The following is a 24,308-nucleotide window of genomic DNA, read 5'->3' on the forward strand; positions in this document are numbered from 1 at the left end:
CATGCCACTGCACTCCAGCTCTGGGCCACAGAATGAAACTCTTTTTTAAAAAACAAACAAACGACAACAACAAAAAAACCTAAAAGGGCAAATTTGATGTTACGTACATTTTATCACACACAAAAAATCAGGAAGCATCTAAAATACGACTGGCACAATTGCCAAATGGCATTTGTACTTTTTTTTTCTTTTTTTTTGAGACAGGGTCTGTCACTAAGGCTGGAGTGCAGTGGCACAATCTCAGCTCACTGCAACCTTCACCTCCTGGGCTCAAGTGATCCTCTCACCTCAGCCTCCCAAGTAGCTGGGACTACAGGCACACGCCACCATGCCCAGCTAATTTTCGTATTTTTTGTAGAGTCAGGGTTTCGTCGTGTTGCCCAGGCTGGTCTCAAACTCCTAGGTTCAAGCGATCTGTCCACCTCAGCCTCCCAAAGTGCTGGGATTACAGGCATGAGCCACTGCATCCAGCCAGCATTTGTACTCTTTTTATTTTTGAGATGGAGTTTCACTCGTTTCCCATGCTGGAGTGCAATGGCGCCATCTCGGTTCACCGCAACCTCCGCCTCCCGGGTTCAAGTGATTCTCCTGCCTCAGCCTCCCGAGTAGCAGGGATTACAAGCATGTGCCACCATGCCTGGCTATTTTATATTTTTAGTAGAGATGGGGTTTCTCCATGTTGGTCAGGCTGGTCTCAAACTCCTGACCTCAGGTGATCTGCCCACCTCGGCCTCCCATAGTGCTGAGATTACAGGCGTGAGCCACCACACCCGGCCCTATACTCCTAATAAAGACAAAGGGAGACTATTCAAAAATTATTAAAAATATATGTTGCGATTAGTTTTTAAATTCTCAGATACTGATTTTATGAATGTTACATTTTTAAAATACATTGTATGCTAGAAATTTGAATGAGAAAAATTAAATGTCTATGAACAAACACATCCTATAAACTAAATCTTAAAAACATAAAAACCAGTACCGTGCTTAGCCCTGCGCTCCAAAGTAGTTAGCTGCTTTTTTGAAACAGGGTCTCAGTCAATTGCCCAGGATGGAGTGCAGTGGCACAATCGTGGCTCACTGCAGCCTCAAACTCCTGGACTCAAGCAATCCTCCCATCTTGGCCTCCTGAGTAGCCGGGACCACAGGTGCACGCCACCATACCCAGCTAATTTTTGTATCTTTTATAGAGATGTGGTCTGGCTACATTGCCCAGGCTGGTCTCGAACTCCTGGCCTTAAGGAATTATCCTGCCTTGCCTTCCAACGTGCTGGAATTACAGGCATGAGCCACCTCGCCCAGCCTGTAGTTAGCTGCTTAATGGTGTGTTTTCTCCTGACGTTATATTCTTTTAATACCAGCAAGGTATTAAAGATTAAAGTAACTACATAAAAACATGGCAATGGCAAAAAAAAAATACTTATTTGCTCTAACTATGATTAGTTGCTAGCAATCAGTAATTTCTCTGATGCAATCATATACCTACATGTATGTACGTGTGTATACATTATGCACACATGTGCATAGATACACATATTATGTATACAGAAAACTGACATTTGTGATGACATAAACAAATGCATTTTTTGCTTGTTTTAGAAACTGAACATTGGTAAACGAATTCATATTTAATCTAACACTCTGATTCTAGAGCTGAAGCAACTGAAAAGCCCAAAGGCAAAGTTACTTGCCAAGTATTAACAGTAGAGTCACAGCCAGAATGTAGAAGGGGTGAAATAATGCAACGTATTTTATATTTATTTATTTTTATTTTTATTTTTTTTGAGACAGAGTCTCGCTCTGTCGCCTAGGCTGGAGTGCAGTGGCACGATCTCCGCTCACCGCAAGCTCCTCCTCCCGGGTTCACACCATTCTCCTGCCTCAGCCTCCCAAGTAGCTGGGACTACAGCTGCCCGCCACCACGCCTGGCTAATTTTTTGTAGTTTTTAGTAGAGCTGGGGTTTCACTGTGTTAGCCAGGATGGTCTCCATCTCCTGACCTCGTGATCCGCCCACCTCGGCCTCCCAAAGTGCTGGGATTACAGGTATGAGCCACTGCACCTGGCATTGCTATGTATTTTATAAAATTCAATTCAGCTGCAAAAGTTAAATGCCATTGATTCTCATTAGTGTTCCTGTGTAAGCACTGAGGAATTTGAATCTGAATTATGTTTTGAGTGCCTCATTTTAAAAAGCTTTATTTATTAACTGAAAAGAATACCTAAAACATGGCAATTTAAGGAAAACAGGAGCAAATTATAAAGCCTATTTTGGGAAGCACTAACCTGTATCGTTTTAAGTTATAAGACAAAATTTTAATCACTTAATTTTTAATTCAGTGAAACTTTTTCTCTAACTTCCTCAATAAGTTTTTGTGCCCTAATAAAAAGCATTTATCTCCCACAGGAGAAATGATGGAGAATTGGCCACAATTATGTGTCATCTAATGGTTTATAAAGCATTGAAATCATAAAATGTTTATACCAAATTATTATTTACTTTATATTTGATAAATTTACATTACCTTCTCTTATTCATATCCATTCCATACCCACACCAACTTGGATACCATACGGACATAATAAAAAACCAACCATATCACCAGGTATTTATCTTACCCATATTCGGTTGGAAATTTTAATGTTTCTTAAAATTAGTAAAAATTAAATAAGCTTCATAGCTTTGCTTAATGAAGTTGTTTAAAATAACTTTGGTGCTATAATTTTAGCTGCTTTAACAATTAAGCACTAATTCCTAGATGCACCCCTGATTTGAACTTCAATTTGACAGATTCTGAAAACTATTTACTACTGTTTCAAAACAGAGCAGGTACGAAGAGCAGAGAACCCTACAAATTTAACAAATCAAGTTTAGTAATAAAAATCCTAGCAAGGAGGCTGATTGTTACCTTTTAATGATAAAATTCCCTAAATTTTAGAAAAATGCATTAAAATTTTCCCATTTCAATTATTTCACATTTGAAAATTATCTTTCAAACTCAATTAAACTCATGTATAATAATACTGACCATTTATGCATCACAGAAATACCTCTTTAAAGAAAAACTTTAAACACAAAGTAAAAACATGTGGTTACTTTCCATTGTCACATGATAGGAAATTGTACAGTTAAAGACTGCTTTCACTATACAGTAATTTCCTACTTGCAGGCTGATAAATAAAAGTAAAGTGAGCGACCTAGTTTATCTTCCTAGTAATAACATTAAAACTATTTCTTATACTAGCCCACCTCACACAGCCCCCTTAATACTGACAGTACCAACACAGCATTAGTGGCAGAGGCCACGTGAGGAAAAACATTTCTAGAGACCAAGAACATCACATAAGATACTTATATGACACCACAATCATAAATATACATACACTATACAGATTACCTGACAGTGTCTTTTCTTAAACTTCATGAATTGTTAGTATAAGCTGGTGACTGCAGTGCTAAAACCTGTCCTCTTTCTAGGAAATTCAGAGAACTTGCTGGGTCATCAAAAAAGCTCTGATTGCCAAAGTTCAGACTCAGCTTGGAAGAACTGACAAGGTTCTGAAGGATATCAAATTTCTCACATGCACTTGATATCATATTCTCTCTTCTCCACTAAGTTATTCATTTGGCTGATTTCTACTTTCTGCCTACTACTTTTCTCAATGAAAACATATGATGTATAAAAGCTCAGCTTCCAGTAATGTCAAGAGGTAAGAAACTGACACAGTTCCACTTAAAAATATTATGATCAGATATACAGAGTATATCTGAGTAAAATAAAGCCACAAGGAGAAAATTTGTAATGTATTAATATTTAACCGGCATTGTGCCATGTTATTACTCAAAAAAGACTGGCTGTATTCTTCAACCTAATTGTCGGTTCTAAAACAGTATCATTTCCCCTTGTTTTGAGGAAATGATGGGGAGAATTTTTTTTTTGTGAGAAGGAGTTTCGCTCTTGTCGCCCAGGCTGCAGTGCAACAGCACGATCTCCATTCACTTACCATCTCCGCCTCCTGGGTTCAAGGGATTCTCCAGCCTCAGCCTCCCAAGTGGCTGGAATTACAGGCGCCCACTACCACGTCCGGCTAATTTTTGTATTTTTAGTAGAGACAGGGTTTCATCATTTTGGCCAGGCTGCTCTCGAACTCCTGACCTCAAGTGATCCGCCTGCCTCGGCCTCCCAAAGTGCTGGGATTACAGGCGTGAGCCATGGCACCCGGCCAGGAATACTTTTATAGAAATAATACCTGTGGCTCACACCTGTAATCCCAGCACTTTGGGAGGCCAAGGCAGGCGGATCATAAGGTCAGGAGTTCGAGACCAGCCTGAACAACATGGTGAAACCTCGTCTCTACTAAAAATACAAAAATTAGCCAGGCATGGTGGCATGTGCCTGTAATCCCAGCTACTTGGGAGGCTGAGACGGGAGAATTGCTTCAACCCGGGAGGCAGAGGTTGCAGTGAGCCTGAGATCGCGCCACTGCACTCCAGCCTGGGCAACAGAGCAAGACTCTGTCTCAATTAAAAAAAAAAAAAAAAAAAAGAGACAGAGAAATCATACCTGACTGCTCTGAATCGAAGTCGGCTACAATAATACATGCAAAAATGAGCAGCCTCCAGAGAGAAGAATTAGCCACCCACCATAAGTTTCTGCTGATTCACAACGAGATATTTAGCAAGTGTCATTTTCATAAACAACCTTCACAAAATACTGAGATAACAAATGTTTCAGATTAATCTACTCAAACTTTGGCAGTTAACTCCTATTTTGACTATCCGTTGCTCAATGCTGGAGAAGAGTTACACTGCCTGGGAGAAATGAAAAAGAATAGTTAAATTTTAAGAAAGGAATGTTACTGACAGTTTTCTCCTCTTTTCCCCCTATAAACTGTAGACAAAGCCCACCTAGTGGTTTAGAATTAGGGAATTAAAAGGTGGATTTTGTTACTATGCTGTAATTAAGAAATCTTCACAATTCCAGCTTGGGGTGGGGAGGGAGGGGGGTGGTTCAGAATTTATACCTATCAAACTGCTGCAAAAAATTCATTGTATCGGGGTTAGACTGCAAATACTTCTACCCCTCAAAACGAATCTGCAAATTATTTCCCAAATGCTGAGTAAAGAGGTGAGGAGGTTCCAAACTCCAAATCCAGAATGCACCTATTACAGGGCAAAGACTGAAGTTTTCAGGGAAAACACATCACCGATTTTAAAGCTGATTTAATTATATTATTAACTATTCACAGACACCTAATAGCCACATTTGCAACATTCAAGCAACCTTATTTAAGCTAAGAATATCACACTGCCCACAGTTCCATTTCACAATACCGTCTGCCTAAAAACGACAACTTGAACTGAAAACTAATACTAAATCAGAATAACCCTTTTCAATGCCTCCTGCCAATCATTAGGGCAGCGGGATAAGTGAATTGTTAAAGTCTATTGTGCAGCTGCGCTCTCATTCAGTTTCAGAATCTCCCTTGGATATTCGTTCATGCTTGTAGAACCGACCACGCGGTACATTGGGAAACGGTCACATGAACAATGCGTGACTTCCATTGTGCATCAATCCTCCTCTTGTTAGGAGGAAATTAAAAAGTCACATGGACACACGAAAGTACCGAGAAGGCACGCAGCTGAAGATCTGGTAGGGGATGCATGCGGCACCAGCATGGTCGTGGCACCCGAGTGGGAAGTGCAACAAACGCCAACATCTTGTTACTTTTAACGCCTAACTTCCTGCAGCGCTGGAGCAGCCAGCGGCCGCCGGGAAGCCGAGCTCGGCTGCAGCCCTGCGTCGCCGCGCCACGACCCGACCATCCTCTGAGACGCCCGGGACGGGAGCGCCCACCCCCAACCAGGCGCGGACAGACCTCCCGAGCGCAGCCCGGCGGGAACCCGTCAGCGCGGGAACCGGCCTCGAACTCCAGGCGTGGACAGCCGCGAGAAACTGACCTACGCGGTCACCCGGGCTCCCAGAGCTCCCGAGGCGGTGGCCACGACCGCAGGCTTCCCGTCCGCCCGCCCCACGTCGAGGAAGTGGTCGTCACCAACTCTGGCTGGCACTCCCCGAGGACGCTCGAGCCCGCGTAACGTCTGTCTCCGGGACCCGGCGCCGGGACCACGGCGGAGCGCGAGGTGGCGCCGCCCCTCCCCGCAGCCCGCCCCTGGAACGCGCATCCTCCTGGCGAGCTGGCATCCCTCCCGACACGTGACCGCAGCGGGGACACGCCCGTTCCCCGCCCACTCCCCGCCCCTGCCTGGCCTGCCCACGCCCCCGGCCCGCTCCTGTCCCGCCTGGGCCACCGGCGCTGGTTCCAGGTTTTGCCAGCTACTAGGGAGGCGTAAAGCCTTCGCGCTCCTCCCACCACACCCCGAGGGAAGAAGTGGCAGGCCTTACCCGGAGACTACAAGGAACCGCCCGTGTGAGCCAGTGGAAGACTCACGTCCCCAGGCAAAATATAAGTCCTGGGTTAATAGTCTGGAAGTCTGTCATTAAGCAATAGGATATCCAGCTGCCCAGATTTTTTTCTTTTTTGCTTTGGCTGCAACTCGACCCGTGGGAACTTAATTGGCAATGTAAATTAGACAATTTACAAAAAAAAAAAAAAACCTCCTTTTGCTTTCACCTGTGAAAGGAAGCGCTTAAAATGCCATACAGGTGTAACCATTATAGAATAGATATGCGTGAGACAAGGATTTACAAAATTTCCTCACCTCCTCTCCTCCAGATTCCATGCACAAGGCGTCTAGCTAGAGGAGTTAGCAAATAGTCTATAACGTGAAGGTTCAAACTCTAGTATAATTCCACCGTTTTTGTTTTTTTCTTTTTTTTGAGGCAAGGTCTCACTCTGTCTCCCAAGCTGGAGTGTAGTGGCGCGATCTCGGCTCACTGCAGCATCGTCTTCTGGGTTCAAGCGATCCTCCGGCCTCAGCTGGACTACAGGCGGGTAATCAAGGGACTGGGACTACAGGCGCGCCCTGCCGCGCCCGGACAAGTTTTGTATTTTTAGTAGAGACAGACTCTCCCTATGTTGCCCAGGCTGGTCTCCAACTCCTGGGCCTCCCAAAGTGTTGGGATTACAGGCGTGAGTCACCCCTGCAGGCCACAGCTTTGCTTTTTAAAAGCATTTCTGCATAACTAAAAAGACAGGAAATTACGAGCATACGAAAACTGATTTCTGCTTTCCTGAATTTTCTAAATGTATTTAATGAACATGTTCTTTTGCAATGAAAAAGTAATAAATAGGTATCATTTTTAAAAGGACTGTAGTTTTTTCATCAAGTCTAGAAGCATGTATTGAGAACCTATAATAGGCCCTTTTGGTCATTGTGATATGTGTGAAACAGCATATGGCAGATCTTTTGAAATGATGTTTTTGGATACCACAAGCAATCCTGCTGGTGTATCTCAGGGTGGCATCATCTTTTATTAACAAAGCAGGCACTTTACTAGCACAATACTTCAACTGCAAAATGTGTGGTAACTAAAGCAGCTGTATTTGTCTGGAAAAGAAGAAACCTCAGGGCTTACTATCTAAGGATATTGAACCATCTTTTTTTTTTTTTTTTTGAGATGGAGTTTTACTCTTGTGCAGTGGTGCAATCTCAGCTCACTGCAACCTCTGCCTCCGAGGTTCAAGCGATTCTCCTGCCTCAGCCTCCTAAGTAGCTGGGACTATAGGTGCGTGCCACCATACCTAGCTAACTTTTGTATTTTTAGTAGAGATAGGGTTTCACTATGTTTGTCAGTCTGATCTCAAACTCCTGATCTCAGGTGATCCACCCACTTCAGCCTCCCAAGGTGCGGGGATTATAGGTGTGAGCCACCACACCCAGCCTTGAACCATCTTCATAGCCAAAATAAAACTACCGAAATAATGACAATAATAATTGGCTACTGAAATAATTTTCCATGATTCCATGAAAGCCTTCATTCTCTCTGTGATGATTTAATTACCTAAATTCACAACTTGCACTTTGCAACTCCCTTCTACAGTTTGTAAATGAAAAACAGATTGCAGTCAATAGGAGGATGAAGTAGTAATCACTACAGTTATCAATAAGAGAAGTTCCAATCTTGATAGCATTACTACTATTTATACTGTATCTTTAGAGGACTTTATTTGGTATTTCCATAAAATATGCAGAAAAGATATCTCATGGGCATTTATATTATTGACGGCTAGTACAGGTAAAATCACCATGATGGCATAACAGAATTCATTATTCTAGAACACTGTGTCTAATGGAACTTTCTGCGATGATAGAAATGTTCTATAATTCTACCTTGTCCAGTACAGTAGCCACTAGCCACATGTGGCTATTGAGTACTTGAAATGTGGCCAGTGTGACTGACGGTTTCAAGTTTTATTTAATTTAAATAGCCACGTGTGGATAGCAGTTACCATATTGGGCAGTGCAGTTCTAGAATAACAAAACTATCACTAGATTGTCCCTGTCATATCATACTCTATTTTAAGAAACATTTGGCAGAAGTAGAACCTCTGGAACTAGTTAATAAATATTTTCCTTCATATTCCTTTCTGAGCTTTAGGCAGATAGATATTTTAACTTTGCAGATGCGGCATATTAAAGTAACTAGTAATATAATCCCTACATATATAAGTAGGAATTGCAATGGAAGCTCTGACTGGTTGTGAAATGGATTTGGGAGTATCTAACCCCGGCCCTGCCATTCCCGGGCCTGCCTGACCCACATTGAAAAGTGAACCGGGTAACTTAAGACTGGGATGGGCTTCATCAGAATTGTTCATTGCCTGGTTCAGACTGGATTCACCTTGGACTCTTTTGTTTCAGGAAACTTAGGAGCCCAAATCTCTCTACCGTCATCCCCCTCCCCGCATTCCACTGACCTCCTTCAGAATGTGATCCTCTTTAGATTGTAGTACCTAATGTCTGGTCCTTGCAGTTTTGTCTCAAGCCTGAGACATCCCAGAATGCACTTAGTGCATTGCATGTTTTAAAAACACTCCCCTGGTGCCAGTGTGACTTTGAAGTGGTGCAGGAACACGCTAAAGGCTTAAGTCTCATTAAAAGGAGGATTTTATGGACTGAGACTTTGGGGAGGGCTTTGGGTAATTACTGCCTGGAATACTGAAAAGTAGGTCAGATGTCATCAGGCGAATGCAGATAAACCATTGAGTTGAGGGAAATGAATCATTCCCTTATACCTACATATGAAAGACTTTGTAGTTACTATTAACTCCAGACCATCAAGGCTATGAGGTCATTGGGAGTTTTTCTCTCTTAAAAGTGGTCTAAATTTGTTATTTGTCATTTGTGCCATTACACTCAGTTTATTTAATAACAGGAATGAATTGGTATATTTTCAGATATTAAATTCTTTTGATCTAGACTTAATTTTGTACCCATCTCTCTTTTCCTGCAGGTATGACACACAGATGTCTAAGCAACTGCCTTCCAGCAGTGATTGATTTTGCTGGTTCCCCACACAAAAAGTTTGGAAGAGACCCTTATGTCTTCTGTAGAGTTTCTTGGTTGTAAGCAGCAAGCACTGGTGCTGGCTAACTTAAGCAAATAAAGAATATATCACTCAGACATCAAAGAAACAGCTGGAAATCTGGCTTGGCAAAGGCCGGATTAGGGCACTCCTGGGGATGTGGGTAGTAGGAATAGTCTGTAGTTTTTCCTCAGTGCCAACACTGGGAAAGAATATGTTCCAATTATTTTCATTTTCCTATCCTTTTGTCTTTCTTCAGAAGAAGCAAAGTTGAGAGATAGTCTTTCATAACTTTTCCCATAAGGTATGTTCTCCTTGGGCAACATTTTCAACTCAACCTTTAGCCCTTAGCTTGCTTTTTCTTTTTTTTTTCTTTATTTTTTTTATTTTTGAGACGAGGGTCTTGCTCTGTCACCCAGGCTAGAGTACAGTGGCATGATCATGGCTCACTGCAGCCTCAACCTCCCAGGCTCAAGCGGTTCTCCCACCTCAGCCTCCCAAGTAGCTGGGACTACTGGCGTGAGCCACCATGCCCAGCTAACTTCTGTTTATTTTTTATAGAGACAGGGTCACACTATGTTGCCCAGGGTGGTCTCAAACTCTGGTTTGAGCAATCTGCCCACCTTGGCCTCCCAAAGTGCTGGCATTACAGGCATGAACCACCTCACCTGGCCTTTCTTTATTCATCATGAATATACCCTGCTTAGCCTGGTCAACATGGAGAAACTCTGTCTCTACAAAATAAAAACTAGCCAGGCATGGTGGTGTGGCCTGTAGTCCCAGCTACTGAGGAGGCTGAGGTGGGAGGATCACTTGAACCTGGCAGGTGGAGGCTGCAGTGAACTGAGATCACATCACTGCACTTCAGCCTGGGAAACAGAGACCCTGACTCAAAAAACAAACAAACAAACAAACAAAAAAGAATATATTCCGCTTTTCTATCCCTAATTGTCTGCTCAAGCAGTGTGCCTGACAGTCACATGACCCCTTCTAGGAAGCCTTGCAAAGTCCACCCTGCCTATTGCCCCTTTTTGAGGACTTCATTATGCAACCTACAATTCTTGGCTCTGAAGGAGCAAGAGCAGGGCCTCCTAAATGGCACCTTTCTATTAGGCTTACCAAAGGCCTGGTAGATGTGCTTTGCCCAACAGGAAATCTCTATATTGAGTAACATTGAACCATCTAGATTTCTCTCTTGGGTAGGTTTAACCGTGACGCATGCAAAGGACAGTCCTTAGTCAAGGTAGATGCAGAAAGGCTCACAGAGGGAAGTGAGAGCAGAGAGTAAGCAGAAGCCATGGGACAGCCTAAAGGAGAATAGAGAAAAGATGACCAGGAGCGGCAGAAGCAAGAGCAGAGAGAGAATGATTGAGACCCCAGAGTGCGGAAACACTACGGTAGGGAGCAAAGGATGGCGCCCCCTGCTGAGAGGTCCAGAATGGCAGGCTGCAGTTACATCTTCAACAACCTTCTGCAGCAGCGTGATGTCTCTGCTTTTATGTCTCTGTATTGTTGCAATAAATTCTTACTCTTTATCTGATGTAACCTGAGTGTTTTTCTATTCCTTGAGCCCAGAAAGAGCCTAATACACCATTACTACCCCCTTTCCTGTTCTCATCTCTGCCATTTTAATCTGTAACCAACAACCTTGTGGTACCTCCTTTCCTTTCAACAGCCATGTCTTCAGGGTCTCATGTTGTTCTTCGCTCTTCTGAAATACATCTCTTTTCCAGATACCTACTAACCACCGCTATCTATATCTCAGTCACCTGTCAGCACCTAATACAGGTCAAAGGCCCCATTCTCAATGAGTTACAATAGAAGGTGATTTTACTTCATTCACTGAAGTCACAAAGATCAAGGGTGGGAACTTCATGGGCCGGCAGTCTCTGGGCCTAAATTGGAAGTATGAACCAAATCACTGACTCCTGGTGTTAGATTTGTTAGAGTCCTCAGAAATAATCTAGTTCAACCTCAAGCCTAAAGCCAGACTGTCCTCAATCACATTAGGAAGAAGTTTTCCTGCCCCTGTCTGTGGCTGGGAACTTTCCAGACAGGCAGGTCACTACTTCACAGTGCAGCCCAACCATTTGTTTTCCAACATTAAGAATGCGGGGCCAGGCATGGTGGCTCACGCCTATAATTCCAGCACTTTGCGAGGTCCAGGCGGGCAGATCGTTTGAGCCCAGGAGTTCAAGACAAGCCTGGGCAACATGACAAAACCTTGTCTCTACAAAAAAAAAAAAAAAAAAAGGCTGGGCGTGGTGGCACACACCTGTAGTCTGAGACTGAGACCGGAGGATCACCGGAGCCCAGAAGGTCGAGGCTGCAGTGAGCCATGATCGTGCCACTGCACTCCAGCACTGGCAACAGAGTTAGAGGCTGTCTCAAAAAAAACAAAAATGTTTGAAGGCAACGGTCATGAGCTACCTTGATATTTCTTTTCCAGGCTTACATTCCCCCATGTTTCAACCAATCTTCATGCTCCAACTAGTCATGGTAGTCTAACACAGTTAGACTAACACAGAATTAAACAAATCACAACTGTTTCTGTGAAGCCAAAGACGGTAGGAAAGTCTTATCTTAGTAAGTCCTATTATAATATCAACTTTTCTAAACCTATGGCCTTTTTTCCATACATGTCATCTCTGACCTCTCCACTGCTGTCTGGTGGTAGCTAATTTTTCTCACTTAATAGAGACCTGGGGGAAGGAGGTGGTTGAGTTAGATTGGAGAAAGAAAGCAGGTAGTGCAGCAAAGAAGTTATACATTTATATACAAATTCCTGGCCTCATGAAGTTTATAATCTAATTTGGTAGGCAAAGTATACAATTAAAACTCATAAAAAAGACAAGCCATAACAGCCAAAAATGTTAAGTAAAATAAATTCTAAAGGATTTAGGAGGACTAGAATAGAGAAGACATTTAGAAGTCATGGTATTGGCCGAGTGCGGTGGCTCACGCCTGTAATCCCAGCACTTCTGGAGGCCGAGGTGGGCGGATCATGAGGTAAGGAGATCGAGACCATCCTGGCTAACATGGCGAAACACCATCTCTACTAAAAATACAAAAAAAAAATTAGCCGGGCATGGTGGCAGGCGCCTGTGGTCCCAGGTACTCGGGAGGCTGAGGCAGGAGAATGGGGTGAACCCTGGAGGCGGAGCTTGCAGTGAGCAGAGATTACGCCACTGCACTCCAGCCTGGGCGACAGAGTGAGACTCCGTCTCAAAAAAAAAAAAAGAAAAGAAGTCATGGTATTTACACTTAGCCTCGGCTTTGTATAGGAAACACCAGGAAACAGGAAATGAGTACCCTCAACATAGCACATTTGAGAGAAGCAGCAAGAAACAAAATATGAGAATATACTTTGAACAAGAGCTCAGGGCTATTTTAGTAACAGATTTTTGAATCATCCACAAATATCCATGATGTTGTATAGCATTACCAATGGAAAGAAGATTGAGATAATGACATGTAAAGACTTAATAGACAGCCTGGGCAACATAGAAAAACCCCCATCTCTACTAAAAATACAAATCTGAAGTGGGAAGATCGCCTGAGCCTGGGGAGGACAAGGCTGTAGTGGGCTGTGATTGCGCCACTGCACTCCAGCCTGAGCAGCAGAGTGAGACCTCATCTTAAAAAAAAAAAAAAAAAAAAAAAAAAAAAAAGGCTTACCAGAACAGAGAGTTTGTTTTCATCATTGATTAATTCATTTATTCGTAAGTCAGTAAATATATACATATTAACTTAGTAAATGAGATGATTTTGTGAGTGGATATACATGCCAGACACTATTTTAGGCTTGGTGAGAGATAAAAGATAAATCCAATAACAGTCCTTCTCTTCAAGGACTTAATCTAGAAATACAGATAAGATGAAATAAGACTTGTAAATCAGCAGGTATATGAAGAAATTAAAAAATAACAATAACCATGAGAAAAGTACAGATAAAGGAGAAATAAGAGGAAGAAAGTTTTTTGGCTTTGTCTGTTTTCAGTAGGGGATGATCAGTGAATGCTTTACAGAAAAGGTGAGTTTTAAAGTTGCAATGGTTTGAATGTGTCCCCAAAAAGTTCATGTATTAAAAACCTAATTGCCACTGTAACAGTATTAAGAGGTGGGACCTTTAAGAGGTGATTAGGTCATGATAGCTCCACCCTCATGAATGGATTAATGCTGTTATTTGGGAAGTGAGTTAGTTATCATCGGAGTGGGTTCCTGATAAAAGGATCAAGTTCAGCCTCCAATCCTGCTCTATCTCATGCTTGCACCTCCTCTCCACATGGTGCCCTTCCACCATTGGACGACACAGCCCTAATCAGATGCAGTGCTATGCTCTTAGACTTCCCAGCCTCCAGAACTGAGAGGCAAATACATTTCTATTCTATATGTTACCCGGTCTGTGATATTCTGTGATAGAAGCAGAAAACAGACTAAGACAAAAGTTAAATGCTTAAGATGGGTAGGATTTCAACATATGGAAATGATTAGAGAATATGTTATGCAAATGAAATAGTATAAGCAAAACTGACCAAGGTAGAGGACTGTGGACACAAAAGGTAGAGGAGGACCTTGCACACAATAGACCACAATGCAAATGCATGAAACAAAACACTGACTGGATTCTCAGGAAGGCCCAACAATCTTCTATCCTTTGTCATTCCCTAGTCAGTCCTGAGCCAAAGCTAGAGGGACAGGTAGTTGAAGGAGCCTTTGAGATACCCAAGTGTGGATGACAGATGGGAGTTCAGATGTAAATTCTGGACTAGATATATAAATTTGTGATCGTCTGTGTGGAGGTGACATGAAGCCATGTCACCTCCACACAGACGATCACAAATTTATATCCAGCAGAAGATGGTTTAGGGAGAAAGGGGAATCAAGTGAGGAGAAAAGGAGTTAGAGCTGTGCTTTATTTCCTGCCCTTCAGGTAACTTTCTTCACTCTCCTCAAATCCCTTTCCCATAGCTCCCTTCCACAGTCTCAACAGGTGACTTCACCTCCTACTTTACCAAGAAAACAAAAGCCATTAGATGAAGGCCCTCCAAACTTCTTACCACCAAACCAACAAATCTTTCAGCACCTATATAATTTCTTCCTTTCCCATTTCTATTAAAATGGAAGAGGGATCCATCCTAAGATTGGAGCTTCCACAGATGTTCATATAATTCCTCCATTTGCCTCTTCAGCAACCTCATTCCATCAACTCGCTCTCTCCTAGATCTTCAAGTGCTCTCAAAATGTACCTGCTACATAAATGTTCTCTAATGTCTGCCATCTTTAAAAACCCTCCTGCCAGATGGCACCATTTTTTTCATTCCTCCATTCAGAGTTAACTACTTGAAAGAGTGGTCTACACTGGCACTCTCTATTTCCTCTCCACTCTCATTTCTGGTCCCACAACTCCATTGAAACTGTCCTTGCTGCCAGGCGCAGTGGCTCATGCCTATAATCCCAACAGTTTGGGAGGCCAAGGCAGAAGGATCACTTGAGCCCAGGGAGTTCAAGACCAGCCTGGGCAACATAGTAAGAGCTCATCTCTACATAAAAATAAACAAAAATTAGCTGAGCATGGTGGCACACACCTGTAATCCCAGCTATTCAGAAAGTTGAGATGGGAGGATCATTTTAGCCCAGGTGGTGCAGTGAGCCATGATCATGCCACTGCATTCCAGCCTGGGTGATAGAGTGAGACCCTGTCCCTCCCTCCTTCAGAGAATGCTCTTCTGTTAGTTTTCCTGAGCTCCTAGTTCTTGGCTCTTCTCTTAACTGTTGAACGTTCTGCCTGAAACTCTACTTCCCCTGGTACTCTTCTTAGGAGAGCACATATGCTGCCATGGCTACAATAACTTTCTATACACTCCTGTCTCCCAAGTCTCTAACTCAGGTCCCAATGTCACTTCCGAGCCTCTGACTCACACATCAATTAATGAAACTCAACCAAAACTTCAATTTCTCCTCTTCCTCCCAACCTCTTGCTTTCCTTTTTATATTCTTTTTCTTGGAGGTAAGCACTCTCTTTCTCTATCCTCCCCATCCTGGCTTTCTCCCTGCCTCCACAACCCCAATCTATTCTTTACTTTGTAGCCAGATGACATTTCCAAAATTTAAATCTGATCTACTAATTCCCTTGCTGAAAATTCACTCTTTTTTTTTTTTTTTTTTTTTTTTTTTTGTAGAGACAGTGTCTTGCTATGTTGCCCAGGCTGGAGTGCAGTGGCTATTCACACACGCGATCATGGTGCGCACTACAGCCTCTAACTCCTTGGCTCACGGGATCCTCCAGCCTTAGCCTCCCTAGTAGCTGGGACCACAGGAGCACCACCAGTCCACTCCCAGCTTCAGCTCTGCATCTTTTGGGACGTAGTCTAAACCCCTTAGCGTCATAAAGCCATGCGTATGTCCAGACTCATCTCTCAACACTATCACCATGGTATTTCACACTGTGGCAATTATGAACAACTTTCAGTTCCCAGTATTGATGCAGTCTTTGATGCTTAGAGCCTTTGCCCATGTTGTTCTTTGGTGCTCTGAATGCTTTCCCAGTTTCTTCGTCTTCCTGATATTTATGCTTCATGCAGTCTGAGCTTAAAAACCACTTCTTCCCGGGTGCAGTGGCTCACGCCTGTAATCCCAGCACTTTGGGAGGCCAAGGCAGGCAGATCATGAGGTCAGGAGTTCAAGACCAGCCTGGCCAACATGGTGAAACCCCGTCTCTACTAAAACACAAAAATTAGCTGGGCGTGGTGGTGCATGCCTGTAATCCCAGCTACTGGGGAGGCTGAGGCAGAAGAATGGCTTGAACCCAGGAGGCAGAGGTTGCAGTGAGCCAGTTGTGCCACTGCACTCCAGCCTGGGTGACAGAGCAAGACTCCATCTAAAAAAAAAAAAAATCACTTCTCTCCGAATGCCTTCCTGACTCCATATGGCTGGGTTAGGGGCCCTTCCTATAGGCTATCCTATTACTTTGTACTTACTCCTATGATCATCACACGGTCTGCAAATGACTCTTGATTTAACTATATCTTTCATCTTTAATCTAGAAGTAGATTGGCCTTTTAGCAGAAATGCCTTGCTTACCAGTTTATCCCCTTTATCTAACATAGTGCATGGCACATATTCAGAAATCAATAAATGGTTGTTGAATGAATGAAATGAACTGGGGCTTTATGTCTAAGATGTTTTATGTCTAAGATGTTTTATAAGAAGGCAGTACAGGGAAGTGGAATGTACACAAAATTAAGAATCAGAAAGTTGGATCAAATCCCAGTTCTCTGTCTCTTAACTAGCTATAAGACCACAATGTATTTACCTTCTCTGGATGGAGGGCCCACAAAGTGCTAGGCACTGTACTGCATGCTGGGGATACAAGGATGAAGACTTAGTAACTGGCATTAAGGAAGCTGAGTTTAAAAAGATATATATAGAAATAGGTGAGAGGTGGGAGGACAGAACATCCCACATATTGGGAGTGACATGCTAGAAGGACTGTAGCAGGCAAGCAATCACATCCCTCATTATCAGGAGCGAAGTAGTTCAGTGAGTTAGAACCTAAGGTACTGGAGACAGCTGGGGTGAGGAGATGAGACTGGAGAGAGAAGCAGGAGCCATATCTCAAAGGGCCCTATACTGTGTCATAAAGTTTGAGATTCATTCTCAGGGCCTTGGAGTTAAAACCCCAAACAGTTTCAAGCAGGAGAGTCACAGTACTGGATTTCCATCATAGAGATAAAGATGGTGGCGATGTGGAGAATGGGTTCTAAGATGGTAAAGTTGGAAGCAAGAATACCAGCAAGGATGTGTTGAAGGGGGCTCAGTCAATAGGTAGCAGTGGCTTGAATTTCTGCAGGAACTATGGGGATGGTGCAAAGTATTAGTAGGCAGATTCAGGACAGAAGGAACTTGGTCCTTAGCCGATAGGACAGAAGGAACTTGGTGATGGTTGAATGAGAGGGATGAGGGACAAGAAAGATAAAGGATGGCTGCCATGTGTCTGGTCCAGGCAACTGGCATGTAGAGGAGCCATTTCCTGAGGTTGGGAATGCAGATGAAGAGGCTTTTGAACAGTGGATGCTTTAATGAGAGAGCTCTGTTAGCTGAAGGCAGGATAGGTAGAAGGGAAAAGTCTGGAGTCAGGACAAGGAGCTAAGATGTCCCTGCAGTAGTATAGGGATGAGGTGATATGGCCTGAACTAAGGTGAGCAGCTGGAATAGAAAGAAGTGAAGGGTCTTAGAAATTAAAATAAAATCCTGAGCCCTCCTAGTGACTGAATGAACTCCCTCTTGGCCAAGGAGACTCTAGAAAAAAACCAAAAAAAAAAACTGAATTCCTGGCCATGATGGGAAGAGAGGTCAGACATGCCTCATTATACCACATGCCTTTTGGAGTTTAGGCACAATGACCAGCATTAATGTTAAAATAGAGCTAATAAGACTGACAAGGTCAGGCACAGCGGCTCCTGCCTATAATCCCAGCACTTTAGGAGGCTGAGGCAGGCGGATCCCTTGAGCTCAGGAGTTTGAGACCAGCCTGGGCAACATGACAAAACCCTGTCTCTATAAAAAATACAAAAAAATTAGCTGGACATGGCGGTGCACACCTATAGTCCCAACTACATGGGAAGCTGAGGCTGGAGGGACACCTGAGCCCAGGAGGTCGAGGCTGCAGTGAACCATGATCATGCCACTACACTCCAGCCTGGGTGATAGAGACCCTGTCAAAACAAACAAACAAACAAACAAACAAAAAACACACACATACACACAACAAAACAGGCTCTTCGTGGCAATAAGATACCAAATTATGAATAAGACCTAAGGCGGGTTAAGTCACACCTGCAAACAATCATTCCTTTCTGCTGATTTCAAGTTTTAGACAGAGTCTTACTCCTTTAACCAATTGCAAATAAAGAACCTCTGAATCCACATGTAACCTGAAAGCTCCCGATTCAAGATAACCCTCCCACCTTTTTGGGCTGAACCAATGGATACCTTCCATGTACTACTGATTTATGTCTTTGCCTATCACTCCTGCCGCCCTAAAATGTATAAAACCAAGCTGTAATCTGACTGCCTTGAGACTACTTACTCAAGGCTTCTTGGGTTTGCATTTTCCCTGGTCAAGGTGACTTACACTGCCTCAGAACAAACCTATTTAAAATATTTCACGGAGTTTGGTTTCTCCATTAGTAGGCTAATGTGACTGATGAGGGGAAGTAACAATAGACAGGGCTTGGCAGTTACAATGGAGAGTCCTGAAGAATATATTGAATAGCCAGATTAGGGGGCTATCCAAAAGTCTTTGAAAGCCAAGCAGAGGAACTGAGACTTGATTCAGTGGGGGAGAAATGTTATAATATTCCTGGACAAAGAATGTTTAAGGAACATTAGTCTAACAACAGTGTACAAGGGATCAACCAGAGAAAAGAAAGGATGATGGAGGCAGAGAGACAATATGGTTATCATTTGAATAGAACACCCTGAGAATGCAGACTCTACCAATGAAGAATATAAGGTACTTGTGACTTATTCAATGTGGGGTATAAAGGAGAGGATGCAGCTGACGTATCACCACGGCACATAACACATTCTCAGGAATTATTTGTTTGTATGTTTAACTCTGACAGGCTATGGGCTTCTTTTTTTTTTTTTTTTTTTTTGAGATGGAGCCTCGCTCTGTTGCCCAGGCTGGAATGCAGTGGCGCGATCTCGGCTCACTGCAAGCTCTGCCTCCAGGGTTCACGCCATTCTCCTGCCTCAGGCTCCAGAGTAGCTGGGACCACAGGCACCCACCACCACGCCTGGCTAATTTTTTGCATTTTTAGTAGAGACAGGGTTTCACTGTGTTAGCCAGGATGGTCTCTATCTCCTGACCTCGTGATCTGCCTGCCTCGGCCTCCCAGAGTGCTGGAATTACAGGCGTGAGCCACCGTGCCCGCCGGCTATGGGCTTCTTAAAGTCAGAAACTATGTCTTCTTTATTTTTATATCTTCAATATATAGCCAAATTATGGCATAGATCAAGTCTTGATATATATTCTTGAATAACCAACCTAATGAATACATAAGTTGGATAGGCAGAGTATACATGAAAGCAAGATAGTTTGGGGAAGGTCTTTTTTGTTTTTGGTTTGTTTTTTTTTTTTAATTTAGAGTTTGGCCGGGTGTGGTGGCTCACACTTGTAACCCAGCACTTTGGGAAGCTGAGGCAAGCAGATCACTTGAGGTCAGCAGTTTGAGACCAGCCTGGCCAACATGGTAAAAACCCTGTCTCTACTGAAAATACAAAAATTAGCTGGGTGTGGTGGTGCATGCCTGTAAACCCAGTTACTTGGGAGGCTGAGGCACAAGAATCACTGGAGCCCAGGAGGCAGAGGTTGTAGTGAGCTGCGATCGCTTCATTGCACTTCAGCCTGGGCAACAGAGTGAGACTCCATCTCAAAAAAAAAAAATTAGAGACTGGGTCTCTGTTGCCCAGGCTGGAGTGCAGTGATGTGATCATGGCTTACTGCATCCCAAACTCCTGGGCTCAAGCAATCCTCCCACCTCAGCCTCCCAAGTAGCTGGGACTGCAGGCAGTCGCCACTACCCCTGGCTAATATTTATTTATTTATTTATTTTTTGTAGAGGTAGAGTCTACATTGCCCAGGCTGGTCTCGCACTCCTGGACTCACACAATCCTCCCACCTCAGCCTCCCAAAGTTCTGGGATTACATGCATGAGCCACCACTCCCCACCTAAGAATGTTTTGAATTTGGCTTTGAAGTGTTCTTTCTTTAAAAAAAATTTGTTTCACACCGCTGGACTAGGATGAAATGGCTGTGAAATGTTGAGTTTAAGATGTGACATCTAAGATACCCACTTGTAAATGTCTTATAGATACAGAAAGAGTAGTGCTCAGAAGTCCAGAAGAGAGAAGAAATCTGGAGAGAGGCACAGTAGGGAGACATCAGTGTTAATCATGTCTCTCACTGCACCCCCATCTGACATTTGAAACAAACAAGCTGAAACCTCGGTGGCTTCATAACATAATGCAATGCAGTCAAGGATAGAGGTTCCACTCCAGGTTTCTTCCATTGTGAGCACCACCACTGTCAATAGGTGAATCCCAGAATTTCTGCAGAAGGGGAGAGAGAGCCTGCAGGTCTGCACTGGAGGTTTTATGGATGGACCTAGAAGTGGTTTGTTTCAATTTTTTTTTTTCTTTTTTAGACAGAGTCTTGCTCTGTCACCTAGGCTGGAGTGCAGTGGTGCTATCTCAGCTCACTGCAACCTCTGCCTCCCAGGTTGAAGCAATTCTTCTGGCTCGGCCTCCTGAGTAGCTGGGATCACAGGCATGTGCCACCACACCCAGCTAATTTTTGTATTTTCAATAGAGACAGGGTTTCACCATGTTGGCCAGGCTGGTCTTGAACTCCTGACCTCAAGTGATCTGCCCACCTCAGCCTCCCAAAGTGCTGGGATTACAGGCGTGAGCCAGCACGCCTGGCTGGTTTGTATCACTTCTACTCATCTGATATGGTTTCACTTTGTGTCCCCACCCAAATCTTATCTTGAATAGTAGCTCTCATAATTCCCACACGTTGTGGGAGGGACCAAGTGGAAGATAACTGACTCATGGGGGTGGTTTCCCCCATACTGTTCTCGTGGTAGTGAATAAGTCTCACAAGATCTGATGGTTTTGTAAAGGATTTCCCTTTTCACTTGGCTCTCCTTCTTTCTTTTTGACTGCCATCATGTAAGAGGTAACTTTCACCTTCTGCCATAATTGTGAGGCCTTCCCAGCCACACGGAACTGTGAATCCATTAAACCTCTTTTTCTTTATAAATTACCCAGTATTGGGTATGTCTTTATCAGCAGCGTGAAAATGAACTAATCCACCATCTGTTTGTGTTCTCCCAATGCCTTCAAACTCGAGCTTGACTGTTGACTGAACAATTAAGGAGAAACATTTGCCTCCCAATCCATTCCATGCCCTTCTCTATTCTGCTCTCTGTCCTAAAAGGCTGATCTCTAGGGATCAACCATCAGAGCTTCCTTGCTCTCTGGCTTCCAAGTTGGGTTCAGAGGATGAGAGGTAGCAGCAGGAGAGTAGAAACTGGAAAAGAGGAAAGGAAAGGTCTCTATCACTTCCTTGCCCATCCCTACCCTCCACTGACACTTTGTGGAGAATTCTGGCACCGCAGTTGCATTTTCCTGCAGCCACAGCTTCTCTTGCGCAGTTCCTGTTCTATGGCTCCAGTTCTTGCTGGCCTCCAATAATACTATTCTCAATCCTGGGGGTCCTAATGGCTTCCTGCAGTTAAGAGTCTCTGGCTGTTTCTCTAATCTCTTGTGTGTTCCCTTACTATTGCCCATTCTTCTGTAAATCATCCCTTCCTTAATCTGTCTTCAGTTGAATCCTTTGAGTATGCCATTTGTTTTCTGTTGAAACCCTAACAGATACATTATTTACTAGCTCATACTCATTCCATTTCAATTACCAATGCACTATTTTTGTGGGTGATTTAATTTGTTCCATCAAAAGGGGCACAAGTAACCACTATAGTCAAAATTACATTTTAGTACCACATACTGAAAGTTTTAAGTCCATATTGCATATTCTGTACCAAGAGAGATCCTTTCTTTTCATTAGCTTGACTACAGAAATGGTTATTCATAACTCTAGTGTTCATCTATAGCTATAGTAACGCCATAAAGTGACTTGAACCACCCTATTCTATCATTTTTTTTTTCTATTCCTGTTGGAGACCATTTCTACTTATGCATGCAAGGATACAACATCAGGCCAGGTGCCATGGCTCACACCTGTAATCCCAACACTTTGGGAGGCCAAGGTGGGTGTATTTTGTATTTTTAGTAGAGATGGGGTTTCGTCGTGTTGGGCAGACCAGCCTGGCCAACACGGCGGAACCCCATCTCTACTAAAAATACAAAAATTAGCCAGGCGTGACGGTGCATGTCTGCAATCCCACCTACTAAGGAAGCTGAGGCATGAGAATTGCTTGAACCTGGGAGGCAGAGGTTGCAGTGAGCTGAGATCCTGCCACTGCATTCCAGCCTGGGCGATAGACTGAGACTCCATCTCAAAAAAAAAAAAAAAAAAAAAAAAAAAAAAAAAAGGAAGAAAGAAAGAAAAAGAAAAAAAGAGAAATAAATGGTAGGTAGCTGTAAAACAGCAGTACAGGTAGTAGGAAGGAAAGATAGTGCATATGTTAATGAGAGGTTGAGATTTCTTTATACTGTACAAAGGGCATGACAGATCAAGCTATACAGCGGTGGCAAGGGTGAACTTTAGATAACCAAGAGAGGTCACAGGAGATGAGAAAACAGAAAAATTGGTTTACCATATACATTTAGAAAAGCAGATAAGAAATCTGGAGTTTTGTTCCCACCACACAGCAGTTGCTGAGTTTGCAGATGGGAGCTGCTGAATAAGAACTGTGTCTTACTAATGTTCTTACCTCCAGCATCATTATGGAACTTCCACATATCAAGCAGCAAAAAATAATGACTAAGTTAAATAGTGAAACTTCATACTGTTTTCTGTGTGAAATACTGTAGAGTTGCTGGGCTCAGTGGCTCAGGCCTGAAATCCCAGCACTTTGGGGGGCCGAGGGGGGCATATCACCTGAGGTCAGGAGTTCGAGACTAGCCTGGGCAACATAGTGAAACCCTGTCTCTGCTAAAAATATGAAAATTAGCTGGGTGTGGTGGCAGGCACCTGTAATCCCAGCTATTTGGGAGGCTGAGACAGGAGAATCACTTGAACCCAGGAGGTGGAGGTTGCAGTGAGCTGAGACCATGCCACTGCACTCCAGCCTGGGCAACAAATGCAAAACTCCATCTCAAAAAAATATATACTGTAGAGATGTTTTACTGTAAAATGTTTATTAATTGTACAGCTCTGTAAATTCTATGATAAAAATATAATATATAATAGCGATATATTATAAAATGACATAATATAGTATTTACTGAATGCTTACTATATGCCAGGCAATATACTAAAGCCTTTACATAAGTTATATCATTTGATTTTCACACTAATCCTATAAAACAGATATTATTATTTTCATACTTACAGGGAGAGAAGGAAACTAAGGCATGGAGCTGTTAAGTCACACAGCTAGTCATTGGCAAAATCAGCATTTATACCTAAGCATCCTGGCTCTGGAGTGTTTCCAAAGAACATAAGTAAACTGTATACCCATAGCAGCTTAAATGTATACCACATCAACCTCGCAAGAGGATGCTCAACAGTGTTTGGCTAAGGCCAATGATTTTGAATCTCTTCAGCACCCATTAGTCAGGATAATTCAGTGTGCCATTCAGTGTTGAAAATAAGTCCTACTGAAAAAAGCCTAGTTATGCATTTTCCTTTACACTTGCTTAGCCTTCTTGGAAGTGAATCACATAGTGCATTGTACACAGCACAAAACAAGCACTCAGTAAGTATTTAGTGAATTTAACCAAACTAGTAACTTTTCAGTAGCTTTGTAAGAAAAAGTACCAGGAGTCATGAAAAACAAGCAAGCAAACAGTGATAGTAAAAGACATAGTAAATATCAACATAAAGCATCATTGCCTCCTGGATACAAATTTTTGCTAGCTTTGGGATAATGGTTCAAATAATATTTTCAAGAATATTGTTTAAAATGGTCACTAATAGTCTTTGAGTGCAGTAGAAAGCACATTTACCCGGAATTCTTTCCTTGAAAGCCTTAGATTGGTCTTCAGACAAACCAAAGTATTTTCTTTTTTTTTTCTCTTTTTTTCTAGTCCTTGACTCAGGAAAACCACAGTATTTTAAAGAA

The 24,308-nt window shown here is 43.0% G+C and overlaps 1 protein-coding gene across 9 annotated transcripts in view; it reads right to left on the reverse strand.

Annotated features, from left to right (window-relative positions):
- OSBPL1A (oxysterol binding protein like 1A) overlaps positions 1–24,308 on the reverse strand; it is a 263,701-nt gene that overhangs the window by 228,142 nt on the left and 11,251 nt on the right. The window contains exon 1 of one of the 9 annotated variants that reach the window (XM_063597236.1): positions 5,961–5,980. The exons of 7 other annotated variants lie outside the window; for them this stretch is intronic. The gene's annotated coding sequence lies outside the window, so the exon portion shown is untranslated. Of the gene's footprint in view, positions 1–5,878; positions 5,893–5,960; positions 5,981–24,308 lie in introns of those variants that run through there. One more of the 9 variants, XM_063597237.1, reaches the window with a different exon arrangement.

Source organism: Pan paniscus, chromosome 17 (assembly GCF_029289425.2).
Source record: "Pan paniscus chromosome 17, NHGRI_mPanPan1-v2.0_pri, whole genome shotgun sequence".
NCBI classification, from domain to species: domain Eukaryota; kingdom Metazoa; phylum Chordata; class Mammalia; order Primates; family Hominidae; genus Pan; species Pan paniscus.